This window comes from Lemur catta, chromosome 14 (assembly GCF_020740605.2).
Source record: "Lemur catta isolate mLemCat1 chromosome 14, mLemCat1.pri, whole genome shotgun sequence".
Classification (NCBI taxonomy): domain Eukaryota; kingdom Metazoa; phylum Chordata; class Mammalia; order Primates; family Lemuridae; genus Lemur; species Lemur catta.
The window spans coordinates 2427289-2436347 of NC_059141.1; the positions used below are offsets into that span (position 1 = coordinate 2427289).

General features: G+C 52.6%; 1 protein-coding gene across 1 annotated transcript in view; it reads right to left on the minus strand.

Annotated features, from left to right (window-relative positions):
• MGMT (O-6-methylguanine-DNA methyltransferase) overlaps positions 1-8848 on the minus strand; it is a 249036-nt gene extending 240188 nt beyond the window's left edge. Inside the window, exon 1 of the mRNA XM_045567878.1 lies at positions 8749-8848. The gene's annotated coding sequence lies outside the window, so the exon portion shown is untranslated. The remainder of the gene's footprint in view (positions 1-8748) is intronic.
• Positions 8849-9059: the final 211 nt, after the last annotated feature.

Here is a 9059-nt window from a genome sequence, read left to right on the forward strand (position 1 = left end):
CGTCACCACTCAGGGCTCACCAGTGCCCAGCCTCCTGACGTGGGCACTGCCGCCGGCCCTCCGTTGAGAAACCAAGCCTTGGAAGGCAGTGACTTGACTGAAGGTCACACGGTGGTAGCTAGCGAAGCGCGTCCGCACAGGAGCAGTCTGGTTTCCAGAGGGAGCACTCTGAGTCACCATGCACATGCCCCAGAGAGGGGCGTGGCCGTGTGCAAATCTGCAAAACAAGGATACTGACTAGGCCAGAAGGAAACGGAGATGCTGAATGGACTCGGGAAGAACGGGGATGCTGATTAGACTGAGGAGAATGTGGATGCTGATTGGACAGGGGGAACGGTGCTGATTGAACTGGGAAAACAAAGATGCTGATTGGACTTGGGGGGGGAATGGGGATGCTGATTGGACGAGAGGAATGGGCATGCTGATTGGAATGGGGAAACAGGGATGCTGACTGGACGGCAGAATGGGGGGGATGAGGATGCTGATTGGATGGAGGATGGAGTTGTGGATTGGACTGAGGGGAAAAAGGTGATAGGATAGGAAGGAAATAAGGATGTTGATTGGGCTGGCAGAACGGGCATGTTGATTGGACTGAAGATAACGGGGATGCTGATTGGACGGGGGGCAGGGGATGTGGATTGGACTGGGGGGATAAGGATGCTGATTGGACGGAGGATGGGGATGAGGATTGGACTGAGGGGAAAAAGGTGATTGGACAGGAAGGAAATAAGGATGCTGATTCGGCTGGGAAAACAGGGATATTGATTGGACAGGGGGAAAGAGGCTGTTGAGTGGACTGAGGAGACCAGTGATGCTGATTGGATAGGCATAACAGAGATGCTGACTGGATAGGGGTAACAGGGATGCTGATAGGATGGGGAAACGGGGAGGCTGACTGGATAGGGGTAACGGGCATGCTCATTGGACAGGAGTAACGGGGATGCTGATTGGATGGTGGTAATGGTGAGGCTGACTGGACGGGAGTAACAGGGATGCTGATTGGATGGAGGAAACGGTGAGGCTGACTGGACGGGGATAATGGGGATGCTGATTGGACAGGGGTAACAGGGATGCTGATTGGACGAACATAGCGGGGATGCTGATTGCACAGGGGTAATGGGGATGCTGATTGCATAGGGGTAATGGAGAATGCTGATTGGACGGGGGTGAGGGGATGCTGATTGGACAGGGTGATGGGTATGCTGATTGGACAGGTGTGACGGGGATGCTGATTAGACGAGGGTGACGGGGATGTTGACTGGATGAAGGAACGGGGATGCTGATAGGATGGGGATGACTGTGATGCTGATTGGACGGGGGTGACGGTGATGCTGATTGGACAGGGGTAACAGGGATGCTGATTGGACAGGAGAAAAGGGGATGCTGATTGGAAGGGGATACGGGTGATGCTGATTGGACGAGTGTAACGGTGATATTGATTGGATGCTGCTAACGGTGATGCTGATTGGACAGGAGTAACGGGGATGTTGATTGGACAGGCCGAGGATGATGCTGATTGGACAGAGTAACGGTGATGGGGATTGGACGGGTGTGACTGTGATGCTGATTGGATGGCAGTAAGAGGGATGCTGACCAGACGGGGCTGATGGTGACACTGATTGGACGGGAGTAACGGGGATGCTGATTGGACAGGGCTGATGGTGATGCTGATTCGACGGGAGTAATGGGGAAGCCAATTGGATGGCAGTCACGGGGATGCTGATTAAATGGCACTCACGGGGATGCTGATTGGACAGCGATAATGGTAATGCTGATTGGACGGCAGTAACGGTGATGCTGATTGGACGCGAGTAACGGGGATGCTGATTGGACGGGAGTAACGGGGATGCTGATTGGACGGGGCTGACGGTGATGCTGATTGGATGGGGCTGCAGTAATCCTGATTGGACAGGAGTAACCGGGATGCTGAATGGATGGCGGTAACAGTGATGCTGATTGGACGGGGGTAACAAGGATGCTGATTGGACAGGAGTAACGGGGATGCTGATTGGACGGGAGTAACAGGGATCCTGATTGGACGGGAGTAACGGGGATGCTGATTGGACGGCACTGCAGTAATTCTGATTGGACGGCAGTAACGGGGATGCTGATTGGATGGCATTGCCGTAATCCTGATTGGATGAGAGTAACCGCAATGCTGATTGGACAGGGGTAACACGGATGCTGATTGGACAGGGGTAACACGGATGCTGATTGGACGGGTGTACTCTTGATGGTGATTGGACGGCGGTAACGGGGTTGCTGATTGGTGGGGAGTAACGGGGATGCTGATTGGACGGGAGTAACGGGGATGCTGATTGGATGGGAGTAACCAGGATGCTGATTGCATGGGGGTAACAAGGATCCTGATTGGACGGGTGTACCGGTGATGCTGATTGGATGGTGGTAATGGTGATACTGATTGGACGGGGGTAACGCAGATGCTGTTTGCTAGGGAGTAACGAGGATGCTGATTGGACGGGAGTAACAGGGATCCTGATTGGACGGGTGTACCGGCAATGCTGAGTGGACAGCAGTAACGGTGATGCTGACTGGACTGGGGTAACAAGGATGCTCATTGGACGTGGGTAATGGTTATGCTGATTGGATGGACGTCGTGGGGATGCTGATTGCACGGGAGTAACAGGGATGCTGATTGGACAGGAGTAACGGGGATGCTGATTGGACAGGGCAAAAGAGATGCTGATTGCACAGGAGTAACAGGGATGCTGATTGGACAGGGCAAAAGAGATGCTGACTGCACAGGGGTAACAGGGATGCTGATTGGATGGGAGTAACGGGGATGCTGATTGCACGGGGGTGTTGGTGATTCTGATTGTACGGGGGTAATGGGGATGCTGATTGGACAGGGATAAGGGTGATGCTAACTGGACCGGTGTAACGGTGATGCTGATTGGACAGGGGTAACCATGATGCTGATTGGACAGGTGTAACGGGGATGCTGATTGGACGGGAGTAACGGTGGTGCTGATTGGACGGGAGTAACAGTCATGATGATTGGACGGGGGTAACCGTGATGCTGATTGGACAAGAGTAACAGGGATGCTGATTGGACAGGGCAACAGAGATGCTGATTGGGCAGGGGTAACAGGGATACTGATTGGACGGGGGAACGAGGATGCTGATTGGACAGGTGTAATGGGGATGCTGACTGAATGGGGGTGGGGGGGTAACCGGGATGCTGATTGGACGGGGCACCAGGGATGGTGACTGTACGGGGGTAGCGTGTATGCTGACTGGACGGGGTAACGGTGATGGTTATTGGACAGGGGGATAACTGGGATGCTGATTGGATGGAGGAACGGGGATGCTGATTAGACTGGGGAGAATGAGGATGCTGATTGGACGGTGGTATCGATGATGCTGATTGAACAGGGGTATCAGGGATGCTGATTGGATAGGGCAACAGAGATGCTGATTGGACGGGTGTAACGCGGATGCTGTTTTTACGGGGGTAACAGTGGTGCTTATTGGATGGTGGGGGGGTAAAGAGGATGCTGATTGGATGGAGGTAGCAGGGATGCCGATTGTACAGGGTAATGGGGATTCTGATTGGACGAGGGTAACAGGGATGCTGATTGGACTGGGGAGAACAAGGATGCTGATTGGATGGAAGGACGGGGATGCTGATTGGACTGGGGAAACAGGGATGCTGATTGGACGGGGGAATGGGGATGTTGATTGGATGGGGGTAACAGGGATGCTGATTTGATGGGGGAGTACAAGGATGCTGATTGGATGGAGGAACAGGGATGCTGACTGGATGGAGGAATGGCGATGCTGATTGGATTGGGGAGAATGGGGGACACTGACTGGATGGGAGACAAAGGGGATGCTGATTGGACGGGGCAACAGGGATGCTGACTGTACAGAGAGGAACGAGGATGCTGATTCGCATGAGAAGAATGGGGATGCCCATTGGATGGGGGGAAATGGAGATGCTGATTGTTCTGGGGATAATGTGGATGCTGATTGGTCAGGGGAACGGGAATGCTAATTGGACTGGGGAGAACAGAGATGCTGATTGGACTGTGGGGAACAGGGAAGCTGATTGGACTTGGGAGAACAGGGATGCTGATTGGACTGTGGGGATCAGGGATGCTGATTGGACAAGGGGAATGGGGAAGCTGATTGGACTTGCAGGAAAAGGGTGATTGGACAGGAAGGAAATAACGATGCTGATTGGACAGAGGAAATAGGGATGCTAATTGGACAGGGGGAAGGGAGATGTTGATTCGACTGGGGAGACCAGGGATACTGATTGGCTTGGCGTAACAGGGATGCTCATTGGACTGGGGAGAATGGGGATGCTGACTGGTTCCTCACCTGCATCCAGTTTCATCTTTCTATAAGAATGTAGTTCAAAATTAAGATTTCTGTCCATGCAGTGCTTTTGACTTTAAAAAGCACTTATTATTTCATATATTTATACTCATGCCTGTCGCCCAGCTGGTACCCCACGGTCGAACGCCCACCACCCTCCCACGCGCTCCGGCACTTCCCACATAAAACTCAAGTCAGCTCCACAAAACCGCTTCCAGTCACGCATCTTAAAGTCCACCCTCGCCTGAGACCACGAGCACGCTTCCACCCAGAGGGCAGGAAACCCGGACAACCCACTGAAAGGAAGGAGAGGAGTGAACATGGCTGTCCGTGCTTCACATTTGTTCCTAAAACTAATGCCAAAGTTTTGGTAACATCTGCATTTTTATCATAACCGCAAAACTGAAAACTGTAACACTATGATAACACATTGGGTTTGCATTTTGAAGAGATTTGCATGTCTCTAAGGAGACCAAAACCATACACAGATCCATACGCGCAGGCAACTCGAAACAGTGCCGGCTGCGAATGGATCCATCTGGAAGGGCGACTGCAGAACTTGTCTGGGATGGACTGCACTACCTCCCACTGATCCTAAGGACTCCCCAGTGGTTCTCAGACATTGGCATCTGCCAGAATCCCCTGGGAGGCTGCAGAGACGCACGTCTCCGGGTTCTGATCCTGTGGGTCTGCCAAGGGGCCCTATAATCTGCCTCTTTAAGCAGCACCCTCAGTGATTCCAATACCAGCAGGGCTCAGGTCACCTTTGGAGAAGGGCTGCTGCTCATGAATAGCCCACTTTATGGAGAGTGATGAGTCCAGGGAGCTGTGACTCCTCGGGCCTTGCTGGGGCCCCCTTCCTGTGCTGGCCCTCACTGACCACCCACCAGCAGCGCAGTCGGGCCGGAAGGGGACACTCTTGGCCCCCACTGTACTCCTTTTGGTTGGGGAGTAAAATGTAGCTAAAAGTTTAAAGACAAATGATAAATAACTACCAGTTATTTATCACATTTCAACATTTAATGTCTCATCTCCTATTTTGCCCTGAGACTCATTCACTCTCTTCAACCATCCAGATATCTCTGAACATCCAGTGCTGGAATTGCCCAATCTGTCAATAAGGTAAGAGTTTTCTAAACTACTATCCATATGACACAATTTGTCAGTAAAAACTGCCACCAGTGCTGTGCTTGCAGAAAAATGTCCATAAATGCATTATTGCAACTGGCAGATCGATGTCTATAATAAAAACAAATAGATTTAACAAGTGCCTGCTTTTACAAGCCACCCCACTGGTGGACTGAGCATTCGGTGTCAGCCCCCCAGACTTCTGGGAATGGGCCATAGAGCTGGGTTGGAGACTTTGCTGATTTCACAAGTGTTTCAGGTGGAAAATTATTCTAACAAGAAAATTTTATACAGAAGTGGTAGAGTGCACAGACTGGGCATTTACTGCTCTCACAGTTTCTTCAGTGGTTACACACATACCCACATGATGACAAATTTAACCATAAGAAAATGTTCTGTAGAATTTTTAACTGGTTTTACAACAGCTACTTCACAGGCCAAGTGAGTTTACTCCAGGTGGGGTGAAGAGAACATGAGGCCTCCCTGGAGAACCCCACTCTACTGCTAAGCCACTGATTAAAGGAAAATAACTTATGGTGTCAAAAACAAGTTTCAACATTCAACACATGACCAAGGGAGTCCCCACTGTGTCAGCAGCCCCTGGGGCAGCCCACTTGGTATGTGGCTGGAGCCACCATCAGAGGGTGGCTGCCATGGACAGGCTCAATGGCCAGAAATCCCCAGCACTTTGTCAGAGAGTCTGCGACCCGTTCACATGGGAGCCACATAGACAAAGCCACTCTGATACTTTGGAAAGTTAACAAGGATCACAAAAATGAGGTATTTCTCTTCTTGGAAAAATCATTTTCATAGTTGTATGGAGTACGTCATTCATTACATTCCATACATTCATTATATGTTTTCTTCCAACTATGCAGCTGTCCTATGTAAGCTCTTTTGGTACTGTTAATTTTTTTAAGTTAAAAGAAAACTCAACTCTTTCCACCAGTGAGCAGATAAGCAGCAGTTACCCAAATGCCACAGAACATGCATCCAACAGCATTTGGTCCACAATACAGGGACTCACACTTTACCAACCTATGCCCAAGTCCGGCCTCCAAAGCCCCTTAACCCTTAACCCTTGGACTTCAAACCATGAATGCGGTGTGGGGCTGGCTTGTTCATCACACATGTCTAGGAAAAGGCTGATACAGAACCCACTCTCATGCAATGGTAATGTTATGGTTTATGTGTCTCTGATTTTAAAACCTTCAGGTTTTGTCTAAATCATATTCTACGATACGACCCCAGCTCTTTCAGAAAGTAGCTGTATCAAACGCTATCTATCCCAGGAAACAGAGGGCCACAGAGGACTGTGGCAGGAGCCAAGTGAGCTCAGGGACTTTCAGGCTCACTGTGTCTACCTGGAGTGACCAGAAACCCAACAGATCCAAACCTCAGGGAAAGTGGTCTAGACAAGGCAGTCACACTGGGGCAGGGGAGTTAGCCAGGGTCAGAGTGAAGTGTGAAACCAAAAGGCAGAGAACAATGTTAAAGGAAAAGAGAATGCAGGAAATACTGTTTCACTTTCATTTTTTCCTATCAAAGAGCATGTGCTGAAAGGACATTAATGCTACAAAAGGGGAGAGTTCAAAATCATGATGGTTTGAATCATTGGTTCCTGTTTGTCCTCTGCAAAGTAGGAAAAATAAAGACAATTTAGAAAGTTTATTTTATTAAAAAGTACCGAGAAGAGTAACGTGGTTTTCATGCTGAGAAGGGTGGAGGACTGGAGGAGGAACAAACCCAAGGACACCAGGGAAGGGGAGTTCTTTTTCAGGCCTTCCCTGAACGAAGGATTCAGGAGGCCTGACTAAGACCTGGGAGGCCGAGGAAGCGCTGGGAGGCGTGAGTGGAGGACGAGGCCTGGGGGAGGCTCCAGCGGTATCAAAGCAAGACCCAAACACAGAGCTGCACCCTGCTCCACCTGCGGAGAGGTATAAGAATCTGAGAAGCTGAACAAGAGTGAGATGTTAGCCAGTGGGTACCTAGGGCTTTACTTCTTTAAAATTTGCTAACAGGGAAGCCTTTCCAAAGTAGTGCCTAATAATATTAGTTAAATCTAGTGATTGTAATACAGATTTCTTTTGATGAAAAGAATGTTTACACAGAAAAGCACCTTAGTATAACTGTGTACTTGAGGCCTACTTCATCCGCCCCCAGAGTGTAATAACAGACACTTCCCTCTTCAAATTCTAACTCCAGAGGAACCCAGAAAGGAAGGAAACTCTCCCCTGCTACCCACAGGCTCTGGCCCTGGCAATACCTGACGATGCCCGGGGTTAGCATGACGTTGAGTTAGCATGACGTTAACTGCCAGCCAGGCTGGGCTCTTGACACGGTCTCCCTCACACTGCTTACCCCTCCCCCCCAGTGTGCTAAGCTTTAAAAAAGTCTTTCTCATCTTCTTGAGTATTTTAGCCATTGAGAGACCCACGAAATTAACAAGACTGTCCCCTCATCATTCCTCCAGGGATGGGGCGATGAAGAGGGTCTGATTCAGCAGATACTCCAGGGTTTATACTTGGGTTATATGTAAGCAACCAGTCCCACTCTCAGCTCTTGCTGCTGCAGACAGCTGTGGCGAACCCTCTCTGGGCCAAGCCCCGTCTGGTGATGGCTCAATCAAGCACAAGCGCTGCCCGCTACACAAGATGCGCTTCCGGGCGAGAGCCAGCCCGGCCGAGGCAACCAAAAGCAAACGCCATCCTGAGGTTTCAGGAAGTGATGAACCCACCAGTGGGGACACACAGTTTGGAACTTCTCTGCTCTGTTATCACGGACTTGGCCCTGGAGCTCCACTTGTTTACTCTAAGAGTTCCTGGGCGCAGTCGGGCCGGCATGATGCACACACTGGCCGTGGCGACGAGGACCCTGGAACCTGGTCTCAAACGAGGAAACACGGGACTCTGCAGGATGAGTTCGCTAACGGCTGGCGCAGGGCGCCCGAAACTTCTGCAACAGGAGGGAGCGACGGCCAGGCAGGAAGGGCAGGGGGCAGCGCACGTGGAAGGTGCGGGCCTCGACCCCCACCCCAGCCGGGCCACAGCCCCGCGGGGCAACTGTGCCCGCGAACCCCAGCCCCGGGAGAGGCTGGGCACACCTGGGCACACCTGGGCGCAAGTGGAGCCTGTCCGGGTCGGCGCGGTCAGGGCGGCCCCAGCCCCGACGGTGAGGGGAGGGCGCCCGCAGGACCACGCGGGGCCGGGACTGCCCGGCTGCAGCCGCCCGCTCTCCCCAGGCACTGCCGGGGTCGGGGGCAACCCAGACACTCACCACGTAGCGAACGGAGCGAACCGCGAGGACCTGCGGGCGCCGAGGCGTACACGGCTCAAGCAGCGCGCGCCGCCCGGGCACGGCCCGGGCTGGGGGCGGGGCTGGGGCGCGCGGGGGCGGGGCCGGGTGAGCCCGGCGCCCGGGCAGCGTGGGGCGTGGGGCGGGGCCGGGACAGCGTGGGGCGGGGCCTACGTGCGTGGGGCGGGGCCTAGAGCGGTTTCCTTGCAGGGGACGTGCGGAAGCGGGGGCACGCCCTCCCCGCGGGCCGGAGCATGCCCAGTGCGCGGCGCCGGGCCTGGGCCGCTCTGCGC